This window comes from Ictidomys tridecemlineatus, chromosome 6, assembly GCF_052094955.1.
Source record: "Ictidomys tridecemlineatus isolate mIctTri1 chromosome 6, mIctTri1.hap1, whole genome shotgun sequence".
NCBI classification, from domain to species: domain Eukaryota; kingdom Metazoa; phylum Chordata; class Mammalia; order Rodentia; family Sciuridae; genus Ictidomys; species Ictidomys tridecemlineatus.
The window spans coordinates 37,672,268-37,690,416 of record NC_135482.1 but is presented as its reverse complement, the minus strand read 5'-3'; the positions used below and the strand labels follow the sequence as shown (position 1 = coordinate 37,690,416).

Below are 18,149 nucleotides of genomic sequence, written 5' to 3'. Positions count from 1 at the left end.
CTTCCGAACCCGAGCTCTAACAGAATCATGTTATTAGCTCCCTCCGACAGCCAGCGGGCTACCTTCCCGTGGCTCAGTTTAGAACACTTGTGCGGAATCCTTTCACAGCCTCACCCTGCCCTGCTTTCACAACTCCTCCGGGTCAAACCTCCAAAGACAAACTTCTGCCTCTCCCTTCCCGCTCCCACCTTTTCAAAAACCCACAGCCTGGAAACCCACACACATCGAAACTCTAGGGTGCTGTGGAAGTCTGGGCATGCTCAGTATCAGGGGCAGGTTTTGATTGAAAGTACAAAAAAAAAAAAAAAAAAAAAGCTTTGTATTATGCTGTCTTATCCTGTGCATATGGCTTGCTGAACAGGTTGTGGGCATCCCTGAACCAGCCCACGGGGTTTATAAAAATGCCCTTGAGTGTGTCTCCTTGGGATCTGTTCCCCTCTTAGTTCATCCCCCTCCCCCAACCCTCCTCAACCCCCCTCCTCGGGTCCCAGTCCGCTGTGGGGATGGAGAGACACTAACAGAACTGGGATGGGCGATGCTGGCTGAGCGGATCCACCTATTATTAGTGCTCCCGGATTGGCTCCTTGGCGCAGCGTACCCGTGGTGGAACCAATCAGGATGCTGGGGCTGGGAGATGATGGGCGGCCGCCTCCTCACTGGAGGGATTCCTGGAGAAGCTGCAGTGTGGGGATGCTCTAGCTCGAGTACTGCCCCCAGTGTCTTTCCACCTCCTCCTCCTGCAGCGGCAGCGGCAGCAGCAGTTATCAGGGGCAACTTGAGGCTGCACCCTGTGTAAACCCCCAGGGTGGTGCTCAGCTGAGAAGGGGGCTCAGCGCCCCAAAGGGGTGTGTGTAGGGTGGGGGCGGCCAGCTGGGACCAGCTGGTGGCCCTGGAAATCCTCCCACACACCCACACCCACACACCCCTTTTGTGTTGCAGGCTGCCCCTCTGAGAGCCGAGGCAGCGAGAGAGTACGCTTGTGCCTGGCATCAGCGCAGAGAGAGCAGCGGGGACAAGACCCGGCACCACCTCCTGGTCCTGCCTCCAGGTAAGGCTGCGCGACTGGTAGCGCGGCTACCTCGTTGGTGCCTGTGGGTTTGAATCAGTCTGAAAGATTTTCTTCTTGGAGCACTTGGGTTTTGGTGGTGGGAGACCTAGGGAGGGATCCCCCGGTGGCCTATTGTGAGAAATGTGAGACCACATGTACATATCCTGGAAAAGCACTTTGCATAGCACTGGTGTGTTAGAGCCTGGAGTTGATGTTGGGCATCCCCCATCTTCTTGCTTCCTCTTTCCTTCTCTTGTTCTCTTTCCTCCGTTCTCCACCCCCAATCTCAGTCTTCTCTCCTTTTCTCTCTCTCACCCTTACCCTCCTCCCACCTTAAGTACGCATAGGGTTTCTTTCTCCTCCAAGAGAGGATTGCCTTTCTTAGAGCGAAGAGTGGTAGTGAAGGAAAGAGAAATATTTCTTTTTGTTCAGGGGGAAAGGGTTATCATGAAACCCATGTGAAAATTGGAGTACAGAAAGCAATTAAACTGAATAAGGAATTAAACTGAATGAGAGAGTAGACAAACCATCCAGCCAGCTCCTGCTGTCAAGAGAGGAAACATCAAGTTTGACTTGATCTCCTCCTTTCAAGAGGCTATGTCTCTCACTTCATCCGTTCAAATGGAACAAAAATAAGCTGACAATTCAACCCACTTTCAACTGTTTAATTGCTGTTGCTTTTAAGTGCCAGCCATCTGACTTTTTCCTGTTTCCATCTGTCCTGTGGGGCTGACAATTTGGTATTGCACATCAGTGTAAATGTCTGAACTTTGAGGGGTTCTTGAGTCCAAAACATATGAGAAAAAGATTACTTTCCTGAGGTTCTTTGATATGGCCATTCTGTTGGGAGGGGGAAAATGTTAAAAACTTTCAAAACATTTGTGACTCTGATATTATCAGGAGGCTTGAAATTCTACCTTGAGGAAACTAATCTTCCAGGTTAGCTTTGTGTGCAGGTTGATATTCACTTATCGAATATTAACCCCTCAGTGAAATAAAAGCAACTTTAACTTTTGTATCAAAGCTACATTTGTATATGAATGTTCATTGTTTTTACCTTTGTATCTACTTGCATTTTGTTGCTTGAATCGCAAATCCATGGCTTCCCTTATTTTATTTTAATATGAGAATATTTAATGGATGTAAAATAAGGTTTATGCAATTTCAACACTCCCTAGAAGGCACATGGAATGGCTCAGTTGATCAAGAATCCTCTTCTACTGGAACAAAGTTTGGAGAGTAATGGTAGGAAGATAGTCTCAAATTTTAAAAATAATTTAAGGAGAAAACATTTCAGTCCTCATGTCTTGTTAAAAGAAAGGAAAACACCTCAAAACAACAACATATCCCTAGGTGTCTGCATAACAGGTCAAGTAAATGGTACTTGTTGGACAGAGCCTTGACAATAGCTTAGCATCTCCAATTCCATCATAAGCTTCCTTTTCCCTATTATTCATTAGATACAGCAAAGTGATTACTGTCAGATAGGAGGAGGGGAAGGAGAAGTGTCTAGTTGGATGTAACAGGAAAGCATTCCAAGAGTGTCCTGCGTAAGCACAGAGAAACCAAAGGATGTTAGGATCCAGATAAATCCTTTCCTTTGATTTATCAGGGAAAATGCCAAGTCTTCCCTGCCTGGCCGAGATGTCCACTTGGGATAAGAAAAGGGATTCTTCTTTTACTTTGCTTTTTCTTCCATACTTATCTGTGTGCACCAGAAAGTGTTTTTCACCACGTATCTTAAAAAAGTGTGTAAGTTTATATGCAAACTAGGAGGAAAGCTGGCTTCTTGTGCCATCAATGTGTTTGTATTATATTTAAAACCATATTCCATTTGAGGCAACTGTCTTACCTAAGCAGAATTACACACACACACACACACACACACACACACATACACACACACACTTTCTATGGCTTTGACATTTAAAAGAGTTTTTTAAAAATACAGTGTCCCTTTTGCGAACTAATTTTTAGAGGTGCCACCTTTTGGTTGCAAGGACAAAAAGGACGATAAATTAATTACCTCATGTGTATGTACCACTGACTTAACAAGTTTAGACATGAAAAGATATACAAAAAGGAAACCAGCTGCTTTCCATGTAAGCAAAATAAGATTGTTTACTTGTTTTTCCACTGTCTTAAGAAAACATGTAAGTTTGGACTTGCTTTTAAACATTTATTTCCATGACTCTTTACCAATGTTATTAATAACAGCAGCATGTAAAAAAGATGCATATGAGTATTTAGTTTTTCACATTAACATTTAGTTTTTCACTTCAGAAACAATTAAGTCTTTATATACTGGAAGTCTAAGCTATTTCCAATATATACTGAGTGAATTGAGGAGAAAGATTAAATGATATAGGAAAATTTTACCCTGTCACCCACAAAATATTTTTAGTGTCATGATTTCATACATTCGTCATGATTTTATCTTTTAAAGTGATGTTTTAGTAAGTCTTACTAATGTTTCAGAATAAATATGACAATTATATTTTAAAGCATTTTTGTCAAACTGAATATTGCATCTGTTTAGGGGATATCCTTGAATACTGATTTCATAAACTTCTAAATGATAGTTATTAATGAGTAGTTTTGAATCTCACTTCATAGTGAAGGATATTAGTTATTCTTTCTGATCAAATTATCAGATTGTTCTCATCAATAAATATGAAAATGGGAAACGTGGTACTAGCATTGTGATATTTGCATATTAGACTCCATGCTAAGTAAAAATAAAACTGAAAGATGGTAGCTTGTCTTAATTATATTTGCAAAATCAGCTATAAGATTAATAAATAAAATATAAAATGTGTTACAAATCTGAAAGCTAATTTCAACTTCCCATTAGCTTAGTAACAAATAGAAATAAAAACAATCTATCCTTTTTGATGTGAGTATATTAAACCAATTTAGAGTGAATTTCCCAAACAGATTTTCAGACCTGTTTTTAGAGCCATCTAATCTTAAAGAATTCACACTTAACAGAAGACAGTTATATGATGTTGGAATACTTATAGGTCCTGAGATTTCCAGTTTATGCAACTGTCACAAATATTTATCATTAATTCTAAAATTGGAATATAATATTTATTTACCTAATAGTAATGATTAAATGAATTTTTGGGGGGGGATATAATAGGAAAAATAAAACAATTGTATTATATAATGGAGAACTTTGTTCTAATATTATAGAAAACCCAGGGCAAAGTTAGACTTTCTTTTATTGTATAATGTAGTTATGGATCTTGCAAACATTTTGCTAAAAGATAATGGTTTTTAATTAAATATCTGATCCAGTTGTGATTTAAAAATTTTTTAATGATTTTCTAGTCATAAGTGTGTCTGTAATAAAATTTTAATATGTAGGAGATGATTTCTAGATGAATTTATTTTCATTAAATTTGACCAAAGCCATTTAAACAGGAACAAAGTTTATGGCATTCTAAATAAATAATTTGAATTTAGATTTAAGGATATGTGCACAAATATATGTATACATTTGAATGTGTTTATATGCATATATTCTAAATTATGTAACTTTAACAAAGGAATTAAATGTTAATATACTGTAGGACATAATTGGTTGAGACTAGTAGATACTGCTATAAAAAAATTACTAGTTAAAGAAAAGATGTCAATGTCTTGGAGATGAATTTAATGGCTCTTTGGTTGAAAGGCCAATAATACCCAGAGACATTATTCATGAGTACCTAGATCATTGCTTTTACAGAAACCTCTGATTTTATGGAGAACTGATTTTATATGTATTATGTTTGAAAATTTTTCAAGAAAATGTCCATCCTATATACAACTAGCAAATATGTTGAAACTATATTTTTACATGATTTGGACATAATGTGTGATGAAATCTTAGACTTTCTAGGGCTTTGTGTGTTTCTTTCAACATTGGCGTTAAGGTAAACTTGTTTATCTTTTGTGTAATTGAATAATATAAAAATCATTTGCCTTTTTGAATGAATTCATATCTTTAATTCATCAAGAATTGGTCAGGATTTTTTATAGTATTTTTGTAAATTTGATTCAAACCTCTTCATTAAGTGTGTCCATTTTCTTTAAAAGAAATTGAATCTTTCCAAACTAAAGAAAATAGCTGTTTTCCTTAGAGAGTTCCTGAGGAGCTACTTTTATATTAACTATAAGATTAATGATTATAGCAAGCCATATGAATGTCACTGTACTTTTATGTATTAGCAATAGGAAAATAAACATTTTAAAATATGTAGCAAATTTATAATACCTATTACAAGTAAAAAAATGTGCCATTCTTTCTCTACTATCAATACAAATAAAACTGTAATTTCTGCTATTTTATTTAAAAATAAAAACTTTCCCTTTAAAGTATGAAATGAAATATATTTCTCTATTGTAGATATAGTAGGTTCTAGAAAAGCTATTTCCATAGTTTTATTCTTTTTCACTTTTATTTTTTGTGGTGCCAAGGATTGAACTCCAGAGCCTTATACATTCTAGGCAAGCTCTCTACCAACTAAGCTATATCCCCAAACCCTTACATAGTTTTAAATTTAATTTTTAAAGTATGCAGTGTAATATATTGCTATGTTATAAAAATGTTAATCACTAGAAAAGCTATTTCTGTAGTTTTAAATGTAATTTTAAAGGTCCTATTATAAAGAATCTCCTTTTCAAATAACATTCAGTTTTCATTCATTTGAAAACAATATAGTGAAGACGATGGGGTTGTGGCTCAGTGGTAGAGCTCTTGCCTAGCATGTGTGAGGCACTGGGTTCGATTCTCAACACTGCATATAAATAAATAAAATAAGGGTCCATCAACAATGAATAAAAATGTTTAAAAAAATAGTGAAGAAAATTCTTAAATAATTAAAACCTAATTTAAAGTAAAAACAGCATGTTTGTGATAGGGTTACAAATGAATTTTCTGCCCTGTCTTTGAAAATACAAAGAAGAAATTTTATAGAATTATTTCTCTAATTTCTGTAATCTTCATATTTATTCTAACTTCAAGTTCTAATTTTCAGAACTAGTTCTAATTCTCTATGAGTTTATTTTGTCTCTACAAATACACTCAATGCTCAGAAGAAATGTTGATGAAATAGTTTCCACTGTTCACTAAAAATGTAAATGAGAGAAATCAAAGTTCATCTGTTGGGGTTACTGTTATTTCGGATAAACAAAACATTCTGGCCATTTCAGATAAATATCTCACATATAGTACAGCTAAATATTAATTATATATGTTCAGAGGCATTTTCTAAACGAGGACCTTTGGAAAAGCATAAAGCTGATGAAGATAAATAAGTGCCTTCTACTTCTTAGCTGTTTTTACAAAATGAGAGCTGGAGAATTCCCAGGTGGAATGGGAGTGGTCTCTAAATTTGTATATGAATTTGGTGTAATTATTTAGTTGATAAAACTTAGTAAATTATATCTTATTAGCAGTCCTGTTAGGCAACATTTCATCTCTGTACTGGATTACAAACATGTAATAGCACCCACAAATACTATGTACTAGACATTAGCTAAGTGTCTCAGTCAGAAATCAAATCTGGGTATAGTGATGAAACTTCCTCTTACCTTGTTTCAGTCAACCTATTACTCTATTTGTGAAATGTAGCTTAGTTAATGATACTAAAACACCTAGAATTTGTATAATTATACTTTTTTTTTGCCAAAAGGTATCATATAAGGAAAAATAGTTATGTGTTCTCTGTGATAGATAAACATTTTATTTTCCTTTCTAAATAATTCAACTACTTAAGGAGTAAAATGCACATATGTACTCAACAACAAATACTATTGAAAATTTTTAAATATAAAACATTCTTACCCTACAGTTGCTTAGTTGACTGTCTCTTGGCCTTCCTTCCCTGCTCTCCCTGACCAAACTCATTGAGGGAAGAGTCAGCTAACCAACCTCAAACCTCTGGTGAAAGTTCTGTAGTGTGGCCTCTAGTTTTGCCTGAGATTCATTTCCTCTCTGGGCTAGCCACTTTGCCTGTCATTCCTGGGAAGGAAGTAGGTAATTAGATTTACTAATTGCTACTTTGAGATTCCTCGGCATATTTTTTATCAACATGAAGCAAAAGCACATGGAAATACTCAGTCAAAACATACACAGCTGTACCAAACTTATATTAACACTTTTTATATGCAATGTCATATGCATACATTTTAGGGTCATTGATAAAACAGCTTTTCTTTCATGGAATTTCTTGTGATTAGTCAGAAGTGATAAAGGATGAAACTATTAAACCATGAGCTAATGTGGCATTTTTTATTAAAATCACAGGATAAAACTGAAATAATTGAAAGAAGGAGTTCCAAATTGTGCTCCAAAAATCTGTCTGTGTCTTGTGATAAAGATCCTTTTACACACACATACACACACACACACACACACACACACACACTATCCTCATGGTCACAGATAATTGATAATTTGTTTTTCTACAGAATCTCTGTATGTTATGGTGAAACATCACATATGGTGTTGCTTTTAGGGTAGATTATTAATAAAGTATTTTCAGACATAATTGTATGTGAGAGTTGCTACAACTATCTAGCATACAGTAGCAGGTGTCCTTCACTAAGATGTCAATTTGGACTTATTTTCTCTCTCCTAAAGAAGGAAAAAGAGGCAACTGAGTGTCATTTCCCCTGAAAATGTACTTGTGTCCAATAATCTACCAACACAATTAGTAGATAAGTCTTTGTTTACCACCTCTAAAATATGGAAATTGCTTATTTATTTATTTTTGAGGAAAAAGATCTAGAAATGCTCATTAAATGAATGATTTCATGGCCTTTAAAGCAGACACGTGGGATAATGACATGGTTGGGCTCCTCTAGCATTCAGGTTTTGAGTTAGCAAGGTTGCTGGAAAGAAAAGTTGACACAATTTCCAAGGAGAAAGACAAGGTAGCATAGCACTAAAATTTGTTTCTGACTTGGAGCGTCTGCCAGATCTTAGCTTGCAAAGCTGGCCTTCCGCCTAATCCCTAGCATTTCATCAGATTTGAAGAATGAATGAAGTGAAGCTTTGAGCATTATAGCATGTTTCTAGAGCATCAGGACTTCTTCTATAAATAGAATAACATTCTATTTTAACCTATGTCCAGAATTCAAGGCTTTATACAGGTTTTTAATTTAAATATGTATACACAGATAAACAATATCTGTGTGTGGCTGAATTGCTTGGGATTCAAATGCCTTTATACAGGAAATTCTTATGTTAAAAGCTTAGTTAACAACATGACATTACAAGAAATGTACCTAATTTTAGTGGCTTTGTTAAACTTAAAAAGCTGAGCAATCACCTTGAGCTACATCTCAGCCTAATAATTCAAGAAGGTGACATTTTGAAAGGAAGCCAACATACCCTTAAATCAAGAGAGCCTGCTTTTAATTTCTTTCTTTTCTTTTCTTTCTTTCTTTCTTTCTTTTTCTTTTTTTTTTTTTTTTAAAGCACTTGCTATGCCAGTTTCCAGTGACTTTTTTGCAGGGGAATAGGTATTTTCTTAACAACTCCTAGACAACATAAAGATGAATATTGATGATAGGAGAGTGCCGGCTCCTTCAGGAAAAGTGGAGGAGACAAGTTGTTAGGCTTTTGAGACTCCGTTTCATCATTTAGATATTGAACACATAGCAACAGTTTTATTTCTCTTGACTTCTGAACTGTTAGACATGTACTTAGGCATTGAAGCATTTTACTACTTGCTGCCTGAGTAGAAGAGATTTGTTCAGCTCTCTGGCTATGAAAATAAGATAGTAATTCCCTTTCTTCTCATTTATTGTCTTCCCATCATTTACCTTCCTACTTCCCCTTGTTCTTTCCTTTTTGCATTTTATTCTTCTCTTTTTTTCTTTTATCCTAATGAGTGATCTTTCTGCACTTCCTCACTAAATGGAGGCTTGGTAGTCTTGGCTCCATAAACATCTCTACTACCTGGACTCAGTTTTGGGTTTTTTTTTTTGGGTCAGTAATCAAGAAATTTAATTCTTTTATTTTTAATATTTATTTTTTAGGTGTAGATGGACATAACACAATGCCTTTATTTTTATGTGGTGCTGAGGATCGAACCTGGGTCTCACCCATGCTAGGCGAGCATTCTACCACTGAGCCACAATCCCAGCCCAAAATTTAATTCTTAATTTGTATACATTTGAGGTTTGCTTCACAAAACATATGTACAGATAAATAAAAGAGCAGCTTCTTAATTGGTTCATGTAATTGACACACTTGAATGGAATGTTCCCTGACTTGAATGTTTTTAAGATCTTGCACAGAAAGGCTTCTTGCTGATAATTTCTAGACCCAAACAGTGCATGGAAACGGAATAATCATGTTTTAAGTTCAAGAAATAGAATGTACTATTTGTCACTCTTTTTTCCCCCTCTATTTTGCTTTTGCAATGGTATGAGTGATGGTTTTCATAGTAGGTGTGTATAGCACTCTATTTCTTTTAAAAATTATGTAGCCTTATTTGATCTTGAGAATAGATTCTCCATTTTACAGATGCAATAAGGAAGACTCAGACATTAAGTTAGCTGCCTGAACTTACACACTTAGAAAGCCTTTTATATTTTTGATTATTGAAATATGCTGTGTCAGCACTTCATAAATAAAATGTATGTTTTGTAATTATTTAAAAATATAAGAACAAGTTAGCTCTTACTAATCAAAAACAGAAACAAAAACTATCACCACTGAATATTGGATACACAGTCTTTACTTACCTTATTAATATATAAGGAAATATTAATATGCTCTCATTTTTTTCTGTTACTCTGATTTGAAATAAATTGTTTGTATTTAAAAAATATTCAAAGGACCCTTTTCTTATCTATACAAAAATTCATTAAGCCTAAGTCACTAACTCAGTTGGCTTTTAATCATTGTTATATCACTGTGATGTTATGTAAGTCATTGTTTTCTTATTTCTAAAGTACATTGCTCTAAGCTATCTCCTAAGATGCAAAGAAATGTGACTGGAATAAAGTGCATAGCTTTCCCACTAGTTTTCCAATCCCATCTGTCATTATTCACCTCCTTGGTATCACAAACACAACTTCTCACTGGTCCTTCATCTAACATTAATGGAAGTTGTCTTGTCTATTACTGCTTTTTCCTTTCTGTTCCACGGCAGAGACAGTTAAACATTCTGCTATAAGGAAACATATACAGACCCTAACTGTAATACAGCCTAAATGTGAAGTCCATCATTTGGCAACCTGTTAAGAATCAAACATATTTGGGAGAAATGACTAACAACCATATGTATCACAATGGGTAATGATTAATATTGTTGACTTTATAGTTGATCTTATATAAGAAAACAAGATGTTTAATTAGGAAAGGGCTATAGAAAGAATGTGAGATTATTTGGATCATAGGACAGAAATTTACAAGGACATTTGGATGAAGAGAAGGCAATCATATTCTTATTTGTTCCTACATATGAAGCACTTTTTTCTGCTTTTGATTCTCCATCACATTCAATATTCCTAATAATCCCGAGATTAGTGCTAACATTCATAATTTTGTTTTATTTTATATTTTTAAGTTGTCAATGGACCTTTATTTATTTATTTATTTTTATGATGCTGAGGATTGAACCCAGTGCCTCACACATGCCAGGCAAGCGCTCTACCACTGACAAGAACCTCAGCCCAAACATCCATCATTTTAAATGAGAAAATTATGGGAAAAGAATATTAAGAAATTTATCCAGGGTTTCATTATGTAGTAAGAGGTGTAAACAAACCCAAGCCATCTTTTCACAGAGGCTATACTCAATGATAAGTAAGCATATTGTCATTCACCATATAAATGACAGAAGAGGAAGGATAGATGATTCTCCTTAGAGGTTTAAAAAAAAAACTCAAAGAGTGATAGGCTTGTTTATCCATTTTATAGTTTGGGCCAATATAACCACCATGGCAATATGATAAAAACATGACATTTAAACTCTTGCTGACTTGTAGTAGTAAACTTCAATAACATATTTCACAACTAAAAGTTTTGTTTATTCAGGAATAGAAATATAATAATGTTCATCCATTGTCTGGTACTCTGTTAATACATAGCAGATCTGACCATCCTTGCCTAGCTACCTATATAAATAGAATTAATTTATACAAAAATATGATATATGTGTGTGTAATATGTATGTGTGTGTTTGTGTGTGTGTATATATATATATATATATACATATATATATGTATATGCTATAGCCCAAATTGAAAAGGAAAATTTGAGAATAGAGTATTTCAATAAATACAACCATGTGCCTATTATATGCCAGGAACTGTTTGGATGCTGGGGATATAGAAGTAAACATAGCAAGTTTTCTACTTTTACAGAGCTTGCATTCTAGGGAGGGGAAAGAACTAACATAGAAGTTTCAAATAGTAGTAAATGAAATAAAATCATAAAATAAGCTAACAAATAAAACAGAACAACATGAGGTAATATAGTCAACCAAAAGTATAAAAATTGAGACTTAATAGGTACAGGGGCCTGTCCCATAATCATCAGGGAAGGCCCTGTACTGAAAGGGAAGAAACAGTACAGAATCTCTGCAGTGGGAACTGCTTGGTCTACTTAAGAATCAAGACTGGTTTCATGAGTCCTATACTGCCTTAATATTTTAACTTAAAGCAATACAAATATCATTAAAGAAATTTCAAACCAGTATAGTCACATATAACTTCAACATGCTATAAAAATATGATGTTTATTTCTGTGTAGTATTTTTTCATTCTTGGTGTAAGATACACACACACACATTTTTATAGTTATAAACATGCAACATGTATTCTTTCTTATTTTTATACTGACTTTTAAATGCATTCTCAATTGTGTTATAGGTGTGAATTTTCATTCTCTATTTTTATCCCTAGAAGAGAAACTCCTTTTCTTTTATAGTATATACTCCCTAGATACTTTCTACATTATCTATTGTTAAATCTTAATAACCTTTCTCTTTTTTCCCCTTATTTCTAAGTTAACCAAACCCCAATTTTATTATCTCTATGAATTTAAGGTAAAAATCTTGGCTTTTTATCACAGTAATGACTTTTTTTTCAATGTAATTTCCTTTTGTGTATATTTTTCATCATATCCTACAAAACTCTAATTTAGATTTTTGAAACAGAAGTAAATAAACACGGAGAACATAATAAAACAAATCATTTTGTGTCGATTATCATTTAGACAGCACAGGTCTTGGAGCATTAACCGGAAATTATTTTTCCTCTATCTAGTTTCATATCCTGGTTTCAAGAACTTAATAACCCAAGCCTACCTGGGTCACTCTGATAGCAAACCAGGTGCTTATAAAGGCATATAGTCTATGTAAGACCTCAGTACCACTCAATCTGCTGCAGCAGTAATGAAGTGATAATTAAAGTGTCAATCTTAAATGCCCTCTTTTTCTCCCTAGACTCTCAATAAACATGATAATAACATGTTTTTAAAATGGGGTTTTCATTGCTCAACTACTCTGAATCATAAGTGATACTATATATTATATTATATATATATTTGTATTCCTTATCTATAGAGCCAAGGTTCTTTGTATCCTAAATATTTGATTATAGTATATCTATGCATATAAAAATATGAATAGATAGTATATATTAACTTTTTAAGTATATCTCATTCCTCCATTAAATGCAGGTTTTTAATAAAAAAAATCTCTGGCTCTCTAGTCACTGACAGTCAATAGGAACAAAATATTTTATGGGAAATTTATTTAATAAACTAACACTTTATATTTTCTAACATTTTTGACTGACATCCAAACTTAGTACACAGTTAAACACACATACAAAAAAATATGAACAAAAGGTTTTTTTAATAACTCTTAATAGGTTATACAGTGTACATTCTGATTCTTCCCTCTTTTTTTTTCTATTTTATTTAAAAATCCTCGTCATGACCAACTAAGTTGATGTTAAAAGTTACCAGTGGATAACAACCTATAGTTTAAAAGCATTATCAGTTTTCTTTGAAAGCATTATCAGTTTTCAAAGAATTTTAATGCATTTCAGACACAATTAACATATGAAATTATATTTTAATAGATATATGGCAACTTGCAGTGGCTGACTTTTAAATATAAGTTACCATCATACTATAAATGCATGAAATATATTAGACTTTCATACCAAAATTATGATGTTCTTACTATTCTCACATATTATCCATTTTGTGTGAATAGGACTGCTATTTTTTTTCCCATAAAGTCCTCAATGAATCTGGCACCAAGGCTGTTATTGATCACAAGCAGAGGCATGTGGATCTTCTACCTTCTAAGGAATTAGGCTAATATCTTTTAAGCTTTCTTCTTGTTGGAACAGGCCAATGCCAATACATTGTACTCCTCTTTTTGATTATGGATATACCTTCTTGTATAGTAGAGAAATATACACAAAAGTAGTAGATTGTTTTCATATATGGAATAAACAGTGAAGAGTGAGCATAAATAAGTATTTAGAATGTAGTGTTAAAATACAAATGGAAATGCCTAACAGATCTACAAAGCCCGTTAGGACTTACTGTCCTTGATATGTCACATTATTTATCAACCCCAAATTCTTTCTTCCTGTGTCCCTTCTCCATGAATAATTTCTACTCCAACCATGTCCATTTTATATAGCTCCCATCATTCATAATTCTGTTTATATTCTCACTACTCAAAGAGATTTTCCCTAACCCATCTCCTTAGTTCAAAACTTAGATAGTATTCATGAATATTTATGGCATTACATTTGACATTTTTTAGGATTATCAATTTGTGTGGCCACCAACCTGTTGACTATGTGCTCTTTAGGTTCAAAGAATATGTCATATTCTTCTTTGTATTCCCATCATTGAAGGAGAGCTTGGCACCTAACACACACTATCAAACCTTGTTAGAAAGAGAATGAGTATATTTAATCTTGGGAGAGGGTGCAAGGGTAGCTTCCAAAATAAACACAAAAATCATAAAATTTCTAATAATGTTTGCAAGGTTAAACTTGATGCTATCATCAGTCTTTGATGCTTTGTGAAGTATAGAACCTCAGAAAATGCCAAGTAGTTTTAATTTGATTTGTCTGCAAAAGGAGAGAAGAGAAGAGGAGGGGAGGAGAGAGGAGGGCAGGGGAAGGAAGCCTATAAAACAATAGATGAGACTTACTAAGGAAGTAGATGCCTGAGCTACATTAAGAGAGTTGACCCTCTTTTCTCTAGTAGTTACGGAATTTTCAATCTCATTCTGAGGTCTTTGATCCACTTTGAGTTGACTTTTGTGCAGGGTGAGAGAGAGTTTCACTTTTCTACATATTGCTATGCAGTTTTCTCAGCACCGTTTGCTATAAGGCTGCCTTTTCTCCAGTGTATGTTTTAGCACTTTTGTCAAGGATCAAGTAATTGTATCTATGTAGATTTTTCTTTGTGTCTTCTGTTCTCTTGGTCTTTGTATCTTTTTTTTATAAATACCAATACCATGCTGTTTTTGTTACTATGGCTCTGTAGTATAATTTGAGATCAGGTATTGTGATGCCTCCAACATTACTCTTATTACTCTGAGAAGAAAGAAAGAAATAGGAAGAAAGGAAAGAAAGAAGAGAGGGAGGGAAAGAGGGAAGGAGAAAAGAAAGAAGTAACAGAAAGGAAGGAACAAACGGGAAGGAGAGTAAAGACTATTAGCTATCTTTGAAAAGCTTATTCTAGGACTCGTCTTTACCAAAAGACAATTTTAAGGTGACTTTTTTTCTTGTGCTGAACTTGATTCATCTCTTAGATATCAATTTAAGTGAAGAAAACCTTTCTTTGCTTAAATCTCTTCGATAAAATTTTCTCTCCTATCATATTTTTCATAGCATGTTGCACTTTATAATAGTTGCACAAGGTATTTTTTGGGATTATTAAATGCTATGAGAAGCCATTAAGATCATAAACTGACAGAGGCCAGAGGCCATGTCTACCCTGTGGTGGCATCTGCAGTGCCAGTGGCAACACCTGATACATAGTAGAGGTTTAAAAATGGTTTGTTGAGTGAACGGGGTGATGCATGGAAGTGCAGGGAGTGTGTCTACTTTGAGTGGATGTTTTCTATATTCCTCAATCTTAAGAAAATATTAATTTGTCTATCATGGAGATGAAAAAGTAAACAATATTGTAGTTTGATATATTTGGGGGAGAAAGGCAGGTGTGGTTAATATAGAGAACTGCACTTCCCATAGGGATTTGCTGATCTGAATACAAGTTTAATAGCTCTATGAATGTCTCTACTATTGGCAAACACTAAAATGATAACTTTGGAAATACAATATGGCTCTTTAAATTTCTTATTATTTATATCTGAGACTAATTGTATAATTTCTCCATATTATAAGAACATGAATATTTTACTTTTCAAAATTCCTCTAGAATTGTCAAGAGTTGTCAAATCTCGAGTGGTAAAGATGGTTTTGAATAGTCATTGAAACGTTTTTGTATATTTTGAAAAACCCTGAGTAAAATTTAAGTTTAGAGTTGTGGGATACTTACCTGACTTAAAAGAAGTACATTTATAGATTCATATTCATACACAATGGTACTTATAAGATTAAATTCATCTGAGGGAAATTTAAGTGGGATGTACAGAAGAAGTGCTTTAAATATATGTTGTTAAGATCTTTAAACTTAAGATATTTTCCAGTTATTTTGATAAAAAATGTGTTTTCTCAAAGCATAGTATCACAGATTTCTTTTTCTTGTTTGTTTCTTTTCTTTGTAATGAGAGTGTCTGTGATCTTATATCCTCTGGGTGTGAAAACACATTTTCAGAGAATATCTTAAAAAAATGCAGTGAAAAATAAATCTCCTGGCTAAAGATAAAATGAGATGATTATAGAAATACAGATAAGTATTATTTGAGGTATCTCTGATTACTTGATTTCTCATTTAAGAATAACTATGTCAGAACTCCCTGAGATTATGTTTGTATATTTCCATATTTTCTTCAAATAATAATGAATTATATTATAAGATTATAAATCATAGCAAGAAAGAATTAATTTTTCTCAACACCATACGAAAACTTACATTGAATTCAAATGCAGGAACCCTTTTCATGTCATTTCCAATTTATTCCTGGTGCCCTTCCAGCAGTACATAGCACTTACTAAGCAAGCACTTAAAAGTCTTTGGTGGATGTTGCTTACTGAATCATTCTTGGTGATGTTTTCTTCTTTTGTTTCTCACCCATTTCCATTTTCCTTCAAACTCATATAATAACTTCACATGTAGTTTGGGCATTTCTACCCTTCATGAACTGGAACTAGTTACAGTCAAATCTTATTTTAATCCAAGGTAAAATATGACTTCTTTTCCTTTATTAGTCTTGGCTTTGTGCCTCTTAGAGGAACAAAAATCAGGATCCATTTTTAAATAGAGTAGCCCATGGAATGACATTTGAGTACAGATCTGAAGGAAGGGCAGAATTGAGGTGGGGCCTTGCCTGGTAGTTGGAAGAAAAGAAAAGAGGTCATATGGATCAAGAAAAGGTGGGCTGAGGAAGCACCAGTGGCTTTTCAAAAGGTAACATGGGGCCAGATAGTGAAGGACCCATAGGCTTTTATCCTGAATGAGTTTGAAAGACCACTGAAGGATTTTTGAGCAGGACAGTGCTTTTCAACTTGGGAGTTTTTTTGTGATCATTTTGAATAAAATGTTCTTGCTGGAATAGACTGATGGGGGCAAAAATGGAAACTAGAAGAGAATATGTTCTTTGTATGATTGTGTTTGAAACAAAAGTGCTCCGTATTTTTTCTTTCTATGTTTCCTAGATTCTGTGTCCTCTAAGTACATTAACAGAACAGTGAAAAGCACAAAAATATGTTACCATAGAATTTTCATAAAAGTGGAGCTAAAAATGCCCTCATATAAGGTAGAATTTTTATAACACTGATTTTATTATTTTAGTCTGTTACATGTGCTTTTTCAAGTTATCTTGCCAGCAAAATTTATAGCCTTTGGGTAATTAGATAAAAGTTGGGCTAACTTCAAGGCATCTGAGAGAGTATCAGAAAAAAATATTTTGTTTTTGTTCTGTGACTGAAAGACTTACTAACGCACTTATAAACATGTAGAGAAAAAGAAGCGTGAATGTCGAGTGGGCACAATTGGCTCTAAAATTTAACTTCCATAAAATGCTTAGATTGATATTGCTTTTCAACAGAATTATACTTAGAAAAAAAGGTTTTGCTTTTCAATGTTTACATTTAATTTAATTTTAAACCAAATTTTGTCAATATTGACATTCCAAATGATACCCATTCTACTGAATGAAGGCTGACTTTGAAAATTGAAACATATGTAATGGTAATGCCATATCTTAAAATGAACTATCATCTAAATGTTGTTTATTATAGTAAAAAACTATAGAAAATGACTAGAATTAAAAGATATTTAAAATGTTTATACCTGTGAAGGTGTTTTAATCAGTACATACTCCCAATGTCTTTGCTACAAAGGATTCAGCAAGGATTTCTCTATTGCCTAGTAGGAACTGAATATTTAATCAAATATTTTAGAAATTTCCTTCAAAAGCCTTTATTCAGGAACTCAGAGAGAATATAATATAGTTAAAGAGTTAAGAAAGACTCAAAAGACAGTTTCAGGGGGAAAAAAAAGTATAGGGTGGTGTATTATTTGTTGCCACAGTAAGAAAATGGATACTTAAGAATCATGGTGTCTAAGTAGACACATGCTATTTGAGGTAAAGACATTCAACAAGTCTTCATGATCTCTGTATACTATTAAGTCACCTGATCTGGCGAACTGTATTCAGTATAATCTGGAATGCCAGTGGGTGCGTGAGGTTTAGGAGAAATTATTTTCTTTGGAACTGAAGCAATAATGGTTTTCTACCTCACATCATAGTTGTGTATATTATTTCTCTTCCCTGCTAGAACATGGGCTCCTCTACTATCATCTTCATATCCCAAACAATGTCTTATCAAGTTTATATTCATTACATATTTATTAATGGAATGAAGTATGGGCTTTCTCCTGAAATGCTAACACATAACTTCAATATCCAGCCCCTTTTTTTTT

General features: G+C 33.9%; 1 protein-coding gene across 3 annotated transcripts in view; it reads left to right on the top strand.

The window, feature by feature from the left end:
* Positions 1-650: 650 nt before the first annotated feature.
* Syt1 (synaptotagmin 1) overlaps positions 651-18,149 on the top strand; it is a 508,829-nt gene continuing 491,330 nt past the window's right edge. For 2 of the 3 annotated variants that reach the window (XM_013364110.4, XM_021735070.3), the window contains exon 1: positions 652-1,048. The gene's annotated coding sequence lies outside the window, so the exon portion shown is untranslated. Of the gene's footprint in view, positions 1,049-18,149 lie in introns of all 3 variants that reach the window. The other variant, XM_078053106.1, reaches the window with a different exon arrangement.